The 20,995-nt window shown below is 42.1% G+C and overlaps 1 protein-coding gene across 2 annotated transcripts in view; it reads right to left on the minus strand.

Moving 5' to 3' along the window:
* The window catches only part of numbl (NUMB like endocytic adaptor protein), a 65,320-nt gene extending 46,735 nt beyond the window's left edge, over positions 1-18,585 (minus strand). Inside the window, exons 1-2 of one of the 2 annotated variants that reach the window (XM_084950522.1) lie at positions 18,444-18,585; positions 18,132-18,326 (exon numbers count right to left, since the gene is read on the minus strand). The gene's annotated coding sequence lies outside the window, so the exon portion shown is untranslated. Of the gene's footprint in view, positions 1-18,131 lie in introns of both variants that reach the window. The other variant, XM_084950521.1, reaches the window with a different exon arrangement.
* Between the last annotated feature and the right edge of the window lie 2,410 nt (positions 18,586-20,995).

A 20,995-nucleotide genomic window follows, 5' to 3' on the forward strand; every position in this document is an offset into this window, starting at 1 on the left:
ATGCTGCATAACCACTTACGGCTAATCAAAGCACATGACATGCTTTCAGACTGACTTCCTACCTTCCAGGAAACCAGTGATTCCATTAGTTTCACAACAGCAAGACAATTAACTTGTTAAGACGTAAAGTCTGATGGATTAATGAAATCGGCAGTCCATCACCATAAACCGCCTCTAGGCTTCTGCGGTCCTATAGCAGCAAACAACTCATGCAAAATCTTCCAGAAATCTGGGCTTGTTGGTGCTTTCAAGGAATGACATTATAAGTATTACAGTTTTCTGACTGCAACTTTTGTATGAGAATACCGTGTCGGTACTTGTAGAGGACTTCACATTGCTGTACTTAATGTGCTAACGTGCACGAAAAAGCACGCATGAAAGTGCGAAACTCAAACACCAAATTAATGACTGCTAAACTTATCTTGGTCTGGCAAGTTAACAAGCTTACATGATGCACATAATAAACGCTATAGCCTCCGAACATCAGTTAGCATGTGAGCATTTTAATATGCCAATACTAGCATAACCCAAAGAGCTATATGCTAAATGGTAAACTGCTACTTGCATAGTGATTTTGTACTCTGAATACAGAGAGCTTTTACTGCAAACTTCAATTATCCAATCACACACACATTCATTTCTATACCTAAGCACCTTGTCTACACTCTCACTCCGAATGATCCGTCGGGGCAACAATATTTTGCCCAAGGACACTTCGACATGCCGGCTGGAGTAGCCAGAGAATCGATCCACAAACCAGTTCTACCTCCTGAGCCACAGGCGCCCAGGAATTATTCACCAAGCCATAAGAAATTCCTGAATGATCAGTCAGTTAATCATTCTCTTTTTATGAACAAGTTGTATTTTTTTTGTATTTTTTTGGAACTGAAACAAAGTATTCAATAATTCTCCGCTTTTTTCCATTAGCCAACTTTCAATATCACATTTCCACACAGCCACGTTTTCCACTCCCTGTTTGGCAGCACAATGACAATGTGTTAGTGATGAGCAATTACCTTTGAATAATTACATATCTTAAGCATGTATCAAGTCTCAGCAAGTTGATATTGATGCAAAATAACATAAAAAATGAATGGCTTTCCAAATAAAGGGTAAAACTGATTCCCATGACCAAATACGAGGCAGACGCCACCCTGGAGGGCCCAAAGACTCAGCTGGTGGATTTACTCCAGCCTTAGGCTTTTACTCACTCTAACGGATACATCAGCACTCGTGGGACATGTTTAATGTGACTCGCTGGATACAGCCTGAACAGTCTAAAGGTGCTCACGCACGTGTTCTCGTTGAAGAACGTGCATGTTTGTTTAGTTTTGGTTTTTTGTATGCGTGGAAGGGGGTCAAGATGCATTGTGACAGGGGAATAGAAAGGTTGGAACAGCTGGGCTGAGTCTGCAAGAGGACACGACAGGGGGAAAGCTGGGGGGAGTGAGTTAGAGAAAGAAAAAAGAAGAAAAGGGACAGGCACGTACATCCAGGCAGGCAGGCTGCTGACAGGCTCCTTTTGAGGCAGCAGCTGGTTAGACTGGGGGTCTCACCAGCTGTGCCTCTGCTGACCTCTCCCTAAAACTCTCCACCTCCTCTTCCTTCCCAAACTCCACTTCCCTTCCCCCAACAAACTGGAACCCTCACCCAAATGCAGGCAGGAACACACACATACACAGACACACACAACCATCTGTCAGTAGGAGGACAGTTGTCTCTCTGATTGCTCCATAACGGTGTTGAAGCAGACTTGGTAAGACACAGCACCACGCCCCAAACGAAAGCCCTGGAGATATGGAACTATTCTAAACCAGACGTCTTCCAACAAGCCCCAACTGACGTCTCAAACTCGGAGACATGTCCCTGGATAGATCACCCAAAGCCTGTGACTCATGCATGATTGCGAAGCAACACAGAGACGCAGAATTAGCAGTGATGGGAAAAGAAACCATGCACATGCTTTCATAGCTTTTATATTTTGACCAAAGAGATTCATGCATCAACACTGTGCTTATATTAACTTTTTTTTTTTTTTTTAAAAGGCCACGCTGTTTGCTCTCATTTTTATAAAGTAAGACAAAATTTACCAAATATGGTAACTCAGTGGAAGAATCGTCAGTGATCCTTCTAAAAGAGCGAGCTGCTGTTCCAAAAGTGCATCTCTCATTTTTCAAATCAAGCTTCTTGGAAGAGAGAGGCTGACTCACAATCTCACCAGCTCCTCCTTCATTATGATCTGCATCTAGGCTGACAGCAGATCAGCACCGATCAGATCTGATTTATGCAGAAAAAACAAGGAAAAGTTGCCTCGCCCGATTCAGACAGCATCACTTCAGAAGTGCTTATACGGAGCACCACTAAATCAAGTGCATCCAGTGAGTAATTGATTCAAGCTCTGTTCTTGTTTTTCACTCTGTCGTGTAGCTGGCAAGGCAAATCTGCTGTATCTACAGCAGGGGGAAAAGAAAAAGTGAAGAGAAGAGAATGAGAGGAGACCATACTTGCTTTAGAGGGGAAAGAAACTAAAATGATGGCGTGCACAACATTGGCAAAGTAAAAAAAACAATAAAGTCACTTCTGAGATACAGAGAATCTCTGCTTTTTTTTTTAAATCTTTCATTTACAAAAAGATTTTTAAAAAATGAAATCGATTTTATGGTTTGTGTCTATATGATAACAGCCGGTCTCCGACAGACTCTGGGACAAACTGCATGTTGACATCCTCAACAACACAAGCAAACAGCATGCCTGGGTGACTCCACCAAAGCACAGCGCAGCATAACTTTACACTATTAAACAGATGGCAGTCAATAGGTCAATTCAAAAAGCCTCCTCTGTCCTGGACTATATTCATGTCACAATATAGTCCACACAAACGTTCTTAAAAGCGCCAAGAGGAGCACTTTTCGCTTTGATTCTCATGACTAAAACTGCAAAATCTGGTTAAAAAGGAGCTGGCCACACCAATAAACAGCCCACACATCTGTCTTCAAATGTTTTAACTTAAAAGCTCCAAAATTGAAATATACACTAAAATATAAGCCATGTAAAATATATGCCCCATAAGAAAAACTGTTTAAATTTGGCAAGAACACACGATTATCTAGGACACCGTTACGTATATGCTTTTAAAACTTTTTTATGGTTACTGAACATTAAGGTGTGTGTGTGTGTGTGGAACACATAAATCACTTACACACACATGCATTTGTGACTTAAGTTTCAGTCCACCTACGAAGTGTCTGCAGCACTGTATAGACATGCCACACTGGCCAGTTGATTGCTGTGGCATTTGCCAATGTGTACATAACTTTTTTTCCAAGTGTGTGTATTAAATCTGTTTATTGGCATGCCAAATCCCTCTCTGCTCCTCCTCTCCTCTCCCTGAAGGGTTAGCAGTGTGAATATTAGATGGGGACAGATTGTATTAGATAACACAGACCTAAATAGAGCCACGCACAGATTCTCACACACAGGCAGCTTTGTGATGTACAGTTACACAGATGGTGAAGAAGTGCACTTGAAGAACACTTCATGGTGGCTCATTCAGAAAGGTAATGTATGACAATATGCCTATATTTCACCCAGATTTTGCTGTTTTATACCTAACATAACTCAAATTGAACACTGTTTTTCATTTTCACAGCAATGCAAACTTCTGTTTCTTATCACTACTGCAGCGGTCCACTGATGCACGCGGGAGAGATGAGCCCACACAGCTCACTGGGGGGCCCAAACAAATCTCCCCAAACTTTACTTTATAAAGCTGGAGCCTCGGGCAAACACTTAGATGGCAGGATTTTTGTTTTATTTTCACATGTTAGGCAAGGTTTTAAAAGAGTACCTCTGCACTGGGGGATCAGTGGAGAAAAGTGAAAGAAATGAGTGCTGAGCTCTGCGATCTGCAGCTTGCAGGGATATGAAAGTGGATACAAAATGCATGTTTCGGATGCTCTCCGTACGTGTGGATTGCCAGGAAATGCAACGCTATTCATGAGACACCATAGTACGCACATGCATTTTTTTAAGAGCTACTTTAGCACATAGTGGTAGGACATGGTTTGAAAGTGGAGCTACTGTGGTGCACAGACACAGACAGCGTTGCATAAACAGTCCTGCACTTCACAGGCAGCTGGCAAACATGCTACTGCTCTGTGGGCTGGGATCTGTCCATCAAGTCACGTCTCAGGGGAACAGGAAAGGCAAGGATGAGAAACCAGCACGCTAGGATGTTTTCCTCCTCAGTTCTAAGAGCATGACAGTCTAAAAAAAACCTTCCAACATACCTTTTTTTTTTTTAATGAAAACAAGGCCAACTTTGCAGCCACATCATCATCACCATCATGCAAGCACCACTCAACTTAGCTGCACCTCAGCAAGAGCAAATATCTAGTCATGAACAGCAACACTTGGCTGCCACAGTGTAAACTGATTACATGCAAAGAAAGGAGTGTGTGTGTGTGTGTGTGTGAAGTGCAGGAAGAGAAAAAGGAAAAAAGGAACTTCAAAGTTGGTGAACAGCTAAAAAGTAGGGTTAAAAGGGGTTAAGGTTTTCCTCTGGCCCTTAGGAATGCAGAGCGGGAGCAATAACGCATTCCCTGCGTGGAGCACAGTGAGCATCCTAGGACAAAGGCATGTAAACATGCAACCATGCACTTATGGAAACAAGAAAGTCTAGGCCAGAGGTGTCGAAGGTCCGGGGAACAACATCTCTGGTTTAGACTCTCTTGGTCTGTTCTCCCTGCACATACCAAACAGCCATCTGGTGAGCCGGACAATTCAACCCTGCAGCCATTTATCTACATTCTCCTCACAACTGCTTATCACCTCGGCCAGCATCCTCTCCTTCTTTTAAACCCTGCCACTCTACTGGTACCTCGCCTTTGAAAGCAGAGGAGACGAGGAGTAATGTCAAGGGAAGGAGGGGAACTTAAAGAGAATAGCAAATGAGCTCTCACCTCCTCGGACAGCTCGGCTCTACAGAGACTGAAGGGGTGCTACGGGGTGAGAGATGAAGGGAGAGAGGCCCCCCTCATCACAACATAGTGTTCCCATTACATCAAATCATTTCTACATTACACTGGCTGGGTGTCGCCTTGGCATCACCACGATATTCCTCTGTGATCTGAGGCGAGAGCAGACATAGCCTGTGGGAGGACAGTCTATATACTTTCTATTGATCTCCTTGTTAAGGCTTGTTGAGGCCTGAGGTTCTTGAAGCCTCATCCATTAAAACATCATTTTTTGGAAAAGAAAAAGAGAGAGAGAAAGCGCTGTGGCTTTATCCTAGATTTCATCATATTTGGAGTCATATTAGAGCGTAGAGAAAGCTGCGAAAATGATATCTGAAGGATCATATTGTTCATAACAATGTAAAGCAGTTTCAGCTTTGAAATATGATAGAAAATCAATGTCACTGGATGTTTTTGGTTTCTTTATGCGGTTAAGAGAGGACGTTTGTGTGGATAGTGGAGTCTTTTCTAAATGAGGAGTGTGTTTATGGTAACTTGCACAGACAGATAGCTCAGAAACTTGATGTCAATAAGCCGGGATTATAGTTTCATTACGTTTGTGTGCCTCTCTTTTATGAAGTTTATCTGTGTATTTAGCTATTGAGGAGTCACTCCTCACATTGCTAAATCAGAACCAAAACTAAAATGCTACTTCAGCAATATTAAGTAAATAACAGTAATAGTAATACGCAAATCCTTTACTCAGTGAGACATGTTTTGGGGAATATGTTGTCTGTTAGGAACAGCTAAATGAGAAAATCACCATCACTGTATTTCTCTCAAATATGGATATTAGCTTACTTTAATTAGCTTGGCAGGAAGAGATGGCACCCTGTACCACAATCTGGAACTTTTAGCTTCAACTTTTTTAACATTTTATTGACAGTTACAATGCTAAAAAGCTTTAGCTAGCTCTCTCAACAACTTGGCTATTTTAAACAAACAAGCTATGACTTGTTGTTTGTTTTATTACATGTTAGATTCAACATGAGTTTTATAAATGCTGGACAGATTTTAGTGTTGGACAGGGCAAGCTAGCTATTTGGCTACTCTTTGCACTAAGCTAATAGAGAGCAATAGTGGCCGTCCACATTTTTTAAGGGCTCCAGTTCTAGAAATGAAGTTCCACATTCATTTTCCCCACTGTCGTTTGAGAAAATTCTTATATAAAGAGTTTTAAGTCTTGAACATACTAGTTTCGAGGTACCTCGTCACCATAAGGAGATTGAATTAGGTTGAATTTTTGTTTTTTAAATTAAAAAAAAAGGAAAAAACAACAAAAAAAACCCACTTTGTACATAATTAATTTCAGATGTGAAGGAACTACTGATCCCCTGGCCCCCAACCAGCTACGGCTGATGGCTGTCCCCACCCCCGGAGCCTGGAGGTTTGTTCCTGTTAAAAGAGAGTTTTTTCTTCCCACTGTCGCCAAGTGCTTGCTCAAAGGGGGTCTCTTTGATTGTTAGGCTTTTGTCTTTATTATTGTAGAGCAACTTGAGGCGACTTTTGTTGTGATTTGGTGCTATATAAATAAGACTGTACTGACCAAAATTAATCCTAAATTGCAATGAAACTTCTAGATTTCAAAGCGAATTATTTCAAACCTTAAAATTCATTATGATATTGTTGTATAATAATAGTTTTGTATTTATTTTATGCTATATTTTTCTTTACCATAGAAAGGTTCCTGTCATCATCTACTACATTTGTCTTCTATGGACATCCAGGCCTGTTTGCTTTTCTGTTCCCACTATCTGTTTGATGGATTGCATCCTCACATGACCTGTTTCAGACTCCTTTGATGACATTTAGTAAATTCACAGCAACAGCTTCCAAATGCCAACGCCACCCTTGGAATGAATTGTAGAGCTTTTCCCAGCTTAATTCATTAATAATGATATAATGAGGATATCCCACAGCTGTCCATGAAACAGATTTTGACTCTAGTGTCCGATTATATTTAAACAAGCAAAAATTGGGGAAACTTTAAAAAAAGGAATTGCTGTAATTCTTCAACATTTAAAGCAATATTTTGCTTAAATTAAAGCTTAGTGATAAGATCCAAATGTAACTTGAATTTTTTTTTGCTAATAATAATAATAAGGAACTTACAGGCACTGCTTTAGTGCAGGCAGAGGTGTTAGCCTTATTGAGGAAATAGCTGAATTAACTTAATGTTTTAATGCCTCTTCATGTGAAAACAAACACTGGCAAATGTCCCTGCAGCTCACATATGTACGTGTATCTGTACATCATAGCGCTGCCTTTATTTCCTCTCTCACACACATGCGTCAGTGTTTTTTGTTAAAGTTGACTATTACCAAATAAATCATGTAATTATATTCCACAGAAACAGGCATAAACAGGTCGTACATGTCATATGGTGTTTTAGATCATCTGACAGTTCCCACTGGTTGCTCTCAGTTCTTGGCATGAGGTAACAAATTATGCTGCAATAATTTCACATTTTGGGTTTTTCCTGCAGGCATTGGAAATGTACGTATCACTGTTCAGATTTCAAAGCCATTGTACATTTCAAATGCACTTGGAGTCTCTGTCTCCGTCTCCACTGTGCCTCCCTGTCCACTCCTTCTAATAGTCGTGAGTGTCTGACATAATACCTAGTTGGCTGGCTGGCTGTACAGACCTGGAAAGGCCCTGGCTTGAGTGGCTGACTGATTTACAGGCGTTCTAGGTGGCTGGCTCGCCACAGACAACCCCCTCACTCCTACTGGACTTACTGGGTTTACTGGGTGGACTGGCTACTCATCTTCCTACAGTGAAGACAGACAAAGGCAGGTCTGTTCCTCTGGGAGCAAGCAGGCAAAGACTGCCACTTCCCGTGGCCAAAAGAGGCAGAGGGAGGAGGGGGAAGTGAGACAAATGAAGAAAGGAAAGAGAGAAGACTGAGACTGATAAAGAGCAGAAAAAAAAGGAGGGTCCTTTTTAACTGAGGGCTACGAGGAAACGGGAAAAAGACATTATAACAAGAATCAGGAGAGAAATGTGAGAGATAGAGTGTAGAGAAAGGGTCAGGCACAGCCTATTAGTTGTATATTGTCCAATATGGTACTTGCACAGGTACCAGCAATCAATCACAATGTTGCTTTCTATTACACTTTTCACAAAGTATTTGTCTCACAGCCCATAAGCAGTCACGACAGGAACAATCCACTCTAAATGCTAACGCTATCAATAATCTTCATCTCCCATATGCTTGTTTGGTTTTTTTCCCCCACTATGGCATTTTAGTGCAGCTCGCCTGTGAAACAAGACACCTCTCCCTCCTCCATCTTGCCCTCTTTTCATCTCCCCGTCCATCTTTCCAGCGCCTACAATGGCTCCTCACCTCTCTCCTCTCCTCTTGGCCTGCAGCCTCATCCATCTGCCCCTGCAAATACTAACATGAGAAAAGCAGTTTGGAAGATTTGGAGTCCATTTCCCTGTTTGTGTAATTCTGCTGTTGCAGGGGACAGAATATATAGCAGGTTACTCCACAAAATTTCAAGCATATGAGCATGCGACTTTTTAGAATGGGAGGACATTTTATGCTGTGAAAATACTTATTATCTATAGACGATGTATTATGAAATAATAGGTGAAAAAAAATATTCTTGTACTTTTATGATGCTAATGCTGCTTTATATGTTGGATGTATAACTTGATGAATAATACATAATAAACACATAAACACAATAATATCTATGGACACCTGTGGGGGTGACCATAGCTTGCACAACACACAAGGAAGAGAAAAGGGAAAGGACGACAATGCTTCAGGGTCACAAATGGTATAAAGATGGACATAGCTTGTGGGTCGAAAAATTGAAGCAGATTCGAAAGTCCTTTAAACCTGCATTCTATCTCAAGGCCACCAGATGGCGATAGTTGTGGTTGCAAAAAGGTAGAGAAAACGTTGCTCTGTCTTGATACGCGTAATCACTTTCCTGGTGCGTTTATTGTCTCAGTCACTCATTTATCCAAGGTATGCAGTTGGTTAATGACTTGCGATTGACAAGTCTTTAGCCAATGAGCGAGCAGTCTCACAGTCCTCAACCTTCTTTGTCAAATCTGGTTCTTTTAAGCCAAGATGGAAGAAACCCTCATCTTAAGACTTCGGAAACAAAAGGATGTTGTCTCAGTAGAGCTGTCCGTTTTTTTACGCCGTCTATCGTTGGCAGAGATGGGCAGTAACACATTGCAAGTAACGCGTTATTGTAATCCGATTACTTTTTTCAAGTAAAGTAAGGGATTACTATTGCAAAAAAGGTAATTAGATTACTGTTACTTTCCCATAAGCACGCTGGTTACAGCGTTACTAAAACCGTGATTTTTTTGCTCTCATGACAATGACGTAAGCGAGTGCGATGTTCGTGGCAACAGCTGTGTGCAGATCAAAAATGGATAATATAACGAGTGCGGAGAGAGTATGAGCGTGCAGCGTTTAAAGCGTGGAAGTACTGACCTTACTTTGAGTTTTATTCCGTAAAAAGTGACAAAAACATTAGTGTCCGTTGTTCACTGCGTGGGAAGAAAACTTCTTTTTGTAGTGAAAAAACCCCTAAAATTCCGAGCAAGCACCGAGTACGCTACCACTGGAATGTGAAATTCACGGAGAAACTGCCGTATCCTTCCACTGACATGACCACTGCTGCACACCTGCACCAGGGCAAACCTCCACCTGCCCCACTCCTGCTAAACAGGTGAAAATAGAGCAACAGGACCGCTACGTCTTTGATTTTATTTATTTTCTGCTGTGTTTTACTTGCATCTATTTGAAAGAGTGAGTGTAAACAAAAAAAATCTATTTTATTTTATATGCTGGAATGTGCAGAAAATAGGTTTAAATGTTAAACAAATTTCTTCCACTCAGAGAATGTTGCATATAATTAAATTTTTGCTTGATGCATAAAGTTAAAAGATTAAAACTAATACAACAAGTTTTAAAAAGAGACTTTTTCATTTGATTACATTTTATGTGATGGATTATGCAGAAAAAGTAGAATTGGGCTGAAAGATCCATTGCTTTATTACCTATTCAGGTTGTAAATCATGTTTTTAAAAAGTAACTAAGTAACTAATTACTTTTGAAAATAAGTAATCAGTGAAGTAACGGGATTACTTTTTGGGGAAGTAATCAGTAATTAGTTTCTGATTACTTTTTTCAAGTAACTTGACCAACACTGATCGTCAGGATCAAAAAATTATTCTTTGCATGTAAGGATCCAATATATTAAGTGACTAAATATTTCCTATATGATTAAATCTTTTTATTTTAATCAAAGGTTTGTATATATTTTGTGGTTATATAGTCCTGAATTCTTCTGAATTGGTCGTTGTGCATTTTCTTGTACAAGCTGTGACAACATGGGTGCAGCTGGTTTCTGGGTTACAGACCCTGCGTCGACACACAGGGGTGGCTTCAGTATGATGCTGTACCTGTTGCTAAATTTAAAAAAAAAAAAAAAACTGTAGCTGTTTTTATTTTTAAGTTGGGAAAACAGTAAATTATATTACCCACAGTGCAGTTACATGTCTATGTTACTTCATAATATGGTATTTTTTTAAATTAAAATGCCAGTTTGATTAAAAAAAGACGATTTAAACTATACAGTGGGTCACAAAATTCCCAGTGAAATACTTTTTATACAAAAACAAAAATGAAGCAACTGTTTATATAAAAACTTTCTTGCTTGATTATATAATGATGTGATTCAAAAAATGTTTTTAAGAGGATCCAGCAGAATCGTTTTGATCTGTGTAGGCGTTACAAGAGCCATTTCCCCCGGTGTTTTATGAGAACCTACGCCAACCTCGTGCTGCTGCTGGAGCTTTTTATTTTGACTCACATTTTAACATGTTTTAACTCTCATTAATACCGTGAAGCACATTTTCTAAAACATTAACCTATTGCTTTATACGGAGAGAGGAATACAGGCTACTGAGTGATATTTTTATTTCTACACTGTAGAGCTTTTTCTAGTCTGCTAATAAGGATTTTTCCTCTGGTTGTAGTCTGCTGACGAGGTCTTCCTTTCATTCCTGAAACTCTACAAATATCCCTTATGTAACTGCTAATTTTACTACAAACATTATCATGTTATCTCGCTGTGCTCTTGTGAGGTACACTCAACAGTATTCAGTGGCATTGCTATAATTTCACCATGAGGATTTAGAGCGTGTCTGTGGTACTTGGCACAGTGGGTGATAAGATGGGTAATAGGTTATTTCAGTCTCAACAGCAGGGTGATTCAGTTGTGGTTAATAGTTGTGGTGTGAGGGGTTTTTAATAGGTTATTCTTACTTCCTTCGTGAAATCTGTATCTTTATTAATACTTCTCATTTGCATTAAAAGGACAATCTCTTGTCTTTCATGAGGGATCCTTTCCAGCTATTCCTCCCTTGATCACGATCGTGATGCCAGCAGCTCGGAGAGTGAGCTGCATCTGGCGTACAGCTGGACACCACAGAAAGACAAACAGATGGACATGATTGAAAGACGAGTAAAAGAAATCAGAGAAGTCATAAGAGTTTAAGATAGGGAGCTGTGAAGGGCAGCAGTCTAAATAAGAAAATCTATACGAGGTATATTAAAAGTTGGTGAATGCTGCAGGAATAAAACAAGGGGGAAGGAAAGGCGCGAGGCGAAGCAAACAGTGGAAATAAAGGAGAGGAGAAGCGAGTGAAAAGATAGCAACAGAGCAAGAAATGGAAAGATGCAGAACTCCAGAGAGAGAAAGAGAGACGGACCGGTGGAGGCACAGAGACAGAGAGAGATGAAGGGGGATACAGTCATGTGGAGTCAGATGCTCCTAATCAGCTGCGTTGCTGTCAGAGCCTCCTCACTATAGCAACCATGAGTCATAGCACCAGTAAACAGAGAGGATGTTTTATAAAGCGAAAGCCTCGCTGGCACATTCACTGTGCCGTCGTACGTTTTACGAGCGCAGTGTAGCGGGAGCGAGACACAAACTGGTTCGCACAGGCCAAACAAACACGTGCAGCTTATTGAGCACTTATTTTTCATTTCTCAGGGCGCCATTTTTATACGTCCACTTGTTACTGATATCAAATTTTACTTTATCCTCTGCAAAAACGGTTTGGGTGCCATCTAAAATGTATTGGGACATTATCTACATCACTGGACTGGTATTGCTTAGAGTGTTTTCTTGGGTCTGCACGGCCCCCTTGGGTACTTTTGTTTTCAGACGTCACACCTTAAACTGATTTCCACAGTTTTTCCTTCAAGACATGCATGGGTTACTACAGTGTGTAGTGTAAGATGCTGAATTTATAAAAACTCAAAATGACATTCATTACTCATCAATATTTACACGGCTGTGTGTCGCAAGCTTCAAATAATAGGTCAGTGTACGCGCAAGTTCTCCCTGAGAGCTAAAAGCTCTTTTTCCAACAACTTTTTGGGCTCTGTATGATAGAGGGGACATCCTAATATTACCACCTCAAGTGCAAAGAACCAGCTGTCTAAACCTTCTGTTTGGAGGGGCAACCAATCAGAAGAAAGTGAACTTAAAGGAAGGGGGAAGGATGTTAAACAGCCTGTTACAGTCAGTGAATGAACTGAAGGTCCAGTTTGAGATAAATAGTGATTATTATAGAACTATGAAGCTGTGAGGATTATACTGTAAGTTATTGGAAGCTAGTGTGGGGTTAACGTTTGAGAGCTAATGAAGTATTTTTGGTTGTCCTAAATTGATATTTTCAAAGAGTTCTTTTGATCCAGCTACAAACACTAAGGGACTGCTTGAATGCAAGTAAAATTGCTGTTTTTCACTTTCATCTAAATTGTCCTAATCACATTCAGATGTGGAGCTAACAGCTTTACGCATAATAAAATGTTTCCCAGTGTCTCGGATATCTACTGAAAGGATTTCACCGTATCTGCGGTGAGCTAATGTCAGCTGGTTCATTAGTCTGGATGATTTCTTTAGTCGGGCTCTGCGCACTGCTCTAAGAATCTATAAACTCCGTAAGTATTTCATTTAAAGGCTGCGCAAACCGAGGGCCTAGCCTGTGCAGACTTTTTAAACAGCTTTTGATGAGCGCACTGCTGTACATGTACACAGAATCATACATGTTCACTGAGCCACAGAGCAGACACTGATGCGTTTCTCTCCGGTGACTCATTCTTGTGTTTTAGCTGGAAGTAGCCTCTGTGCCCCCTCTGAGCCGCACGCACTCGAACGTACAGAGGCACGAAGAGTTTGATTCCTCTCATATGTCCTCTGCCACTCTGCCTCTCTGACTGCTTATTGCAACACAGTCTGCACAGATGCACACCGCTTTAAGTGTAGTCACCCCTCTCCTCTAACCCACCCCATCTCACCCCCCAATCTCCCTCAAACACTTTCTTCACACAGTGAATGGGCCCCTCTGTGCTCTGGAAGATGTAACTTGGGTTCTTTCTGTTGCTAACAATTTCTCTCGCTCGGCATTGCTCTAAAATTGTGCAGCGGAGAAGCCTGCATCATTTTAAACCGTGTCTGCAGCACGCACACAGAAAACTGTGCAGGCAAGGAGGAAAGTGATTGTAGGTGGGCTGTGGGAACTGTAAATAACTCCAGATTTGAAACTAACAATGCCTACGTTCATCTGAGGCACTAGGGTCCACGCAGGCCGCCCGGGCTCATTTAGTATCTCTGCACAGATCACATGGAAGAGTTCCTGTCATGCAATCCTAACTTTTTTCACACAGTTACATGGAATCCAAGAATAGCTGTAATCCATGAGGCTCTGTGCCTTGCTTTGGAAACGGGAAGGTTTACGAGATGGTAGTGAGACCTGCTGTGATGTACGGTTTGGAGATGCTGGCACTGACAAAAAGGAGGAGGTGGTCAGATTTCATTGGGAGTGAGCAGAATGGACAGGATTAGAAATGAGGACATCAGAGGGACAGCTCAGGTCGCTCAGGGTGGGACATGTGCACAGGAGGGAGAGTGAATGCAATGGAAAAAAGCATGCTGAATATGAAGCTGCCAGGCAGGAGGAAAAGGACGTAGTGAAGGCGGACATGCTGGGGATGAAAGGGTTAGAAGAAGAAGAAGAACAGAATGTGCAAACTGTTGAGGCTGTTTCAACACGGTACTAAATGTTCTGATTTATGTTTTTTAAATTGGTTATTTGGCGATTCCACCACAGTTTGACCCTGAGACTGTGAAAAACCTCTCGTTACAAAAATGTATCAAAAGTGTTCAATACTGGACATTTGTTCAGTGGCTTCTAGGTGCAATTTGGAACAAACCACATAAAAACAATTGGGCAGCAAGAAGAGCAGCTGCTAAAAGCCTGGAAAAGGATATAGATCAAACCAACCCCTAAGGGAGAGGATGTGGTGGGATTTTTTTTTTCTTTTCATTTCAGGTATTTTTAGACGCAGGTTCCTTATCGCAATATTGCATCTGAGCTTCAACAGCTAAACGGGCTAAAATAGGTCATCAAAAAAAATAAAGAGAGAGAGAGCAATGAGTTTTGTTTTGTTTTTTAAATGCAACCCTGGCTGCTCCGAGTGACAGTTATTAGTTGTGATGAGTTCTCCACTCAGAGTTGCGGTTGCTGAGAAAGACCCATTTCCACTTTTCTTGTTATCTGCAGAGAAAAACGCCACTGAAGCAAAGACAAACTGCTGATTGCCAAGGAAACAGGCGAACACACACACACACACACACACACACACACACACACACACACACACACACACACACACACACACACACAAGCCAGTCAGCATCCCTTTACACGCATGCATGGTCAAACAAACTGAGAAAACACAAATTGCTGCCTTCACACATGAGCGTCCACTAGACGGGCATTCAAATCCATCCCTTCACTCGTTTATCAATCCAGACTCAACGTAATACGCACTGGTAGGAGCACAACATGTGCACACGAACATACTCACATACAAAATAAAAACTATAGCACCATGTCTTTGTACTGTGAGCATGCCATTAGTGCGTGCTGTAATGGGGCTATATGGTAGATAGGAGTGGTTGCATTTAACTAGCCTTCAGAAATCAGATAAGCCCACTCAGCACATACTGGAGGCACTTAGGCATCAGAAAGCAGTGTGTGCATGTGTGTGTTTGTGTGTAGAAACATGCATGTGATGACATCTTCTGGATCAGAGGTTCTGCTCAGCCTGACGTGGTCACATCCAAAAATCCCTCAAAGGAACCGTGATACCCAGCGATGGCCTTCACGGCTCATTCCCACATTTTGAACCTCGTCCTGTTTGGTTTATCACTTTCTTCCCGCACCTCCTCGGACTTCCTGCCTCTCCTTAGCTTTTCTCACCCCACCTTTCTATCCGGGCACCCGACTCAGAGCGTTTCCTCCCTCCATCCTTCCTCTCCTCAGCGTCTTCGGGGTACGCCAAATCTCATTATTTAAAATCTGGTTCTCTAAATTAATCCCGCCAGCAGAGGCAGATTTCTGTAATCAATTTACGGGCTTTATTTGTGGAGTATTTTTTTTTTTTTTTGCTTTCATTCATTAACACCCACACATCACAACTGCTGTGTACACAGCAGAAGAAGAAAAAATCCTCTTTACACAAGCAGTCACCGAGCAGCACTGCAGTCAATTTGGAATAAACACCTCAGTGGCGCTCCACACATAATTTATAGTTTCAGTCATAACTTTTCATACTTGTAATCTTTCTCAGCAACAAATCAAGTTTTGAAGAAGCATTTACAAAAGATCTTCAAACTATTCTCAAACTAATAAAGGATTTCCTCTACAACCTAAAAAAGACCCTAACCTGCAGTCCCACACAGTCACCAGGGGCTGCTGTACTTTGCCCTGAGGAAGCACAGCCTTGCTGCCGGGCCGGCAGTAGCGGGGAAGGGGCTGGAAGTGGTGCTGCTTGTTTAGGAGACCCACCCTGACCAGCACAAAGGGGGGGGAGCAACGCCCTCCTCCACTACCAGCTAACCCAGACATCGCTCTGATTGGCCAGCTGGATGACCTTTGCGCCCCGCTGTATTGTGGTTTCAGCTGGCCCAACCCTCCCCCTTGTGCGTTCATGTGTGTGTGTGTGTGTGTGTATGTGGAAAACAAAAGACAGCCAAGTCCTAATGCAGCAATCAGAGCTCGAGGACAGGGGAAATGGTCTGAGGGGAAATGGAGTGTGTGTGTGTCTATGCATTGATGTGTGTGTGTGTGTGTGTGTGTGTGTGTGTGTGTGTGTGTGTGTGTGTGTGTGTGCTGCTGTGTATATGGGGGCGGTGTAATTATGTTCTAGTTGTGATGACTGAAGTGCAGCAGTGATTAGCTACATCAGAGGCATTTTATGTTCAGCAGTCACTTGGTTTGGACTTCCAGAGTTGCCACTCCTCTCTCTCTGTCACTCGCTCTCTTCCATCCCCGGATCTCCAGCTTACCTCGGCTCTGGAGACATAGCGTGCCTCTAGTCACATCCCTAGAGCAAACTTCTTCCAGCCCCACCTTTTAATCACGCGTTCTCCTTCATTAGTTGAAGTCCCAGATCACGTTAGTATGTCTCAAGCTTCAGATTGTCCCAAACCAAAAATACGACCTCTACAGCCAGTCTCTAAACCAATCTGTTCTTCGTTCAGGTCCCGTCACTAAACTGCACTAGCCCTTCTTTACACCAAACTGAGATCTGATCTTTTAACCACACAAACCCTTCTTTTCAGCCTCATCATAGATCTAATCATCAGTCCTCTAGAGTCACTTGCCCCAGGCCCGTTCCAGCCTTTCTAAGCCAAACTTTGGAGCAAACATGTTTTGTTTTTTTTCCTGTTATCCATCCTGAAACCATAACTGTAGATTCCACTTATTCTCCATTCAGCTTCACTCACAAACCTAACCTCAAGTAAGTTGCAGGTGTCGACTAAAACTTACCATATTTTAGCCACATCTCTATATCAAATCATGCCTCATTACAGAACACACTCCAAAACAAACTCCTCATCCTGTAGCTTAATCCACGACTGAGACTAGCCCCACAAGCCTCAACTTAAGCCTTACCCTCCAGCTGCACATGCAAATAGTCTAGGACCGATGGTAGGAGACAGTCTGCGCCCCTCTCTACTAGTACTCTAAGAGTACTACGCTTTTAACACATCCTAAGTGACTCCTGTGTCCTGTGTGGGTCAGCACAGACCAGCCCTAACAGCATGACTGGCTGTCTGAGGATTGCCATGTCATGGAACAGATGGAGCTCCACAGTCAATAGAGCTGCATGCATTACCCAGTCCTATGTACGAAGGCATGTGCCACGCTTTGCGTGTGCATGTATGTAATTTGCATTATGTCACCGTTCTCGATGCACTTTGCATCCTTTGCCCCCCGTCTTTACATTCTTTCCAAAACACAACAGGCAGCAATGAGACAAAGAAAGATACACCCTTGGAAGAAAACTTTGAAAATGATGCAAACACGCCCAAAAGGCACGATTCCCCACATGGTGTGATGCAATGGAGAGATAATGCAGAAAATCCTGGAGATGCATGGAAATATTGGCCTCTGCACACAAGCTGAGGTTGGCTAAAACTAAAACAATCCCATGAACCAATAAGTTACTACTTTCAGTTCAATCAATAACACATTATCTCATTCACCTTGCCACTAAAGATCAAATAAAGCTGATTTCCAGACCACAAAAGCTGTAATAGGGTGGTTATAACACCTATAGATCAAAAATACAACAATAAAGTTGGAGTTTTTCTTAAATTTTTAGAGCATTATCTGGAGACTCCTGCACAATTAGACAACCTGTGTGCACGCAGTTGGCGTGAAAGAGTCGATCAGAGTCCAGGCACAGTGTAGTTGTGGTCTTTGGTGATGGATCACAGCTGTGAGCTGTTAACATAAAGACCGAGGCTGCCACATTTCATTCATTTCACATATATGGGCCCGCTGGCGAGGTCCATATCAGAGCGGTGCACTTCCAATGAAACATTAAATCAGCTCCCAAACTATTTACATCAAAAATTTAAACGCACGCTGAGTGGATGGCTCCATTCTTGGTTGTGGGTCCAGTCGTTATGGAGACATTACCGGATTGCTAAATAAGGCTGGAAGTGTCAGTAAATCGGGATGCCAGATTGGACGCGAATCCAGTGAACTCACCCAAGAGAACGACGGATGATCGGCTCCCCGCTCCTCCTCCTCTGTGTAAATCCAGGACCCCGGACACAAATAAATTAGCCCTGTACGAGAATCAGGCGGAATGTGTAATTTCACAAAAATCCCCTCTTCATCCGCACTACCAAAGCGATGGAGTGGAGGCGACGTGGAGCCGCAAACCAACCTGGTCGGCGTAGCCTACACACACACGCACAGACATAAACACGCAGGCACAATTTTTTTTAAAAATTCAAAAAGCAGGGAGTCTGTCTTATTCGTGCAATCAAAGCGATATTTTCCCAAAAAGGCACCGACTCGGGGTTTCGGGAGGGGGGGCTGATTTCGGTGGAGTCGGTGTAGTAATCTCGGATGCTTTGGTTGTTGACTGTGCACTTACTGGGCTGCTTCCCCCGGCTCCACCCGCTAACCCAGCCTTCCCAGTGCGCCCATTGGCACAGACGGCCGGACATGCAAATCTACTCTTCCCATTGATGTTTTCCAGAAAAGAAAAAAAAAGCACAGCGTTGTGGTTCTGTTGCTCTACTGCGCCACCGTGCGGCATCTAACCTGCTGTGATTCACGGTTTACTATAGCCCTGTTTTAAGAAAGTCCCCGTGCCTCCCTAAAACACAGGTGTCAAACATAAGGCTCGGGGGCCAGAATCGGCCGACAAAGACTCCAGTCCAGCCCACTTTTAGCTTCATTGTCAGTGAATGAATGTGAATTATGTCTGGGCAGTGAGCTACCAGAACGTTTTTCTGTCATTTTACAAATGTGTTTATTTGTTCTGACAGATGTCTTTCATTTACTACAACTGCATTTCTTTTTCATGTACAACGACTGATACCCACTGTTGAAATTACACTTCTTTTTCTTGTATTAAATGCAATTAAATGTTTAGTTAAATTACTTTACACTGACAGAAGGGGGAGGTTTGCTGGTTCGGCCCACTTAACATCAAAGTGGGCTGTATGTGGCCCACAAGTTTGATATCTCCGCCCTAAGAGGACACCCACCCATTTTAGCAAGGCACAAAATTTTAACTATATTTTGCAAATGTAGTTAAATTAACACTGAATTTCTCCAAGATTACAAGCACTTTCTCTTCAAAGATTTTTAAGAACACAGTATTTTACATATTGTGAAGCAATGATGTAGAAAGTTCGTAGATTGTTAAATGTTAAAAAGTCCATACTGAACGCATGGCCTCTTTATTAGTTACACTTTCCTAGTACCAGATCAGACCTTCCTTCAGAACTTCTTTCATTTTTTGTAGCACAGATTCAGCAAAGTCGTGAAAACAGATGTTAGCCCTTTACGATGTTCACAGATGTTGGTCCATATTGACATGACAGCATCACACAGTTGCTGCATATTTGTCAGCTGGAAGCTCTCACTCTCAATGGTGCACTGTTGGATTGAGATCTGGTGACTACAGATTAAACTGACTGTCAGTTTCAAGAAACCAGTTTGAGATGATTTAAACTTTGTGACAAGGTGCGGGATCATGCTGGAAGCAGCCATTAGAAGATGGGTACACTGTAGCCACAAAGGAATGATCCTGGACATGGAGCCTATAATCTAAATGTCAGAACAGAAACAGACTCATCAGACCAGGCGATTTTTTCCACGCTTTTTTTGTCCAGTTTGGTGAGCTTGTGGGAATTGTACTCTCAGTTTCCTGTTCTCAGCTAAGAGGAGTGGCAGCCGGTGTTTGTAAGTCTTAAGCGTGTATTTTTCTGGCGATATACTTCACAAACTACATCACACACAGCTGTGATGAATACTGTGCTGCAAACAGTGCTCAGATTATATACAAACATGTTGCTGGAGCTTGTCAAAAACCATTTTCAACATCATATTCTAGAAGAAAAACATACCAGTAAGTCTGCAATAGCCTAATTAAAACTGGTCTGATTAAAACTAGTGACAAAGGTGGCAGTAATTCTGACTATTAAATATGTGGGTAGGTATTTTATAAGTGAATCATATATTACATCCTACTTAATGTTGGAGAGGAGAAAGTTTTTCATCAAAACTACTACTCGCTCTTTTTGTCTTTACACACAAACAAAATGTAAACAGTGACACCTTCAATGACAAATACGTTTTCGCATACGCACATTTAACACTTCATAAACGGGTTGGTTCTGGTAGAAATCGCCTCACACCGGTCCAATGTTGAGCCTCAGTGAAAGGGCTGAGACCAAGAAAAAAAAAGGCTAACTCTGCGCCAATACACTGAAGCCAGCTGCTTCTTACACGCAGAGAAGTACTTCAACTTTCCATTGCGTGAAACTACAAGAGAAGAATGTGCTTTTTCTTCTCTGTACATGTGCAGCGGCTCATTTCCAAGACTCAGGAAAATAAACTTGATTCCAATGCAGAGTGCAGGAACGAGCCGACCTCGCTGTAGGAGCAGCTCAGCAGCTGTACTGTGCAGGACGTCGCGGAGCTCAGTGGAAGGACTCAGTTAAAGCCCCCTCCCCAATCTTTCTCTCTTCATTTGGTTTTTATAATGCCAGTGAAGGCCCAATACTTCTGCTCCCATGATTGTGTGAGAGCCTTGCAGGCAGCTGCGTAGTGCTCTAATGGCTTGGTCGCAGACTAAACTGGCAGCACTGCCTTGGAACGAAAATAGTTCCTGGAAAACACAGCTCCATCAATGCCACCATTAGCTCAAATCTAACATTATTTCAGCTCAACTACTATTATTACGCGTAACTGTCAATACAAGACCATTGCAGGAAAACGGTGAGGTCAAACATGGCCTCTGGTCACTGACATTTCCCAAAACAGGTCTAAATGTGAAACGGAAAGATCAATAGGGTGTGGAAGAATCATTTGTTTGTAGACACCTGCCAGTA

The sequence above is a fragment of the Perissodus microlepis genome, chromosome 14 (genome assembly GCF_051167445.1).
Source record: "Perissodus microlepis isolate ML-2025 ecotype Zambia chromosome 14, ASM5116744v1, whole genome shotgun sequence".
Taxonomy (NCBI): Eukaryota; Metazoa; Chordata; class Actinopteri; order Cichliformes; family Cichlidae; genus Perissodus; species Perissodus microlepis.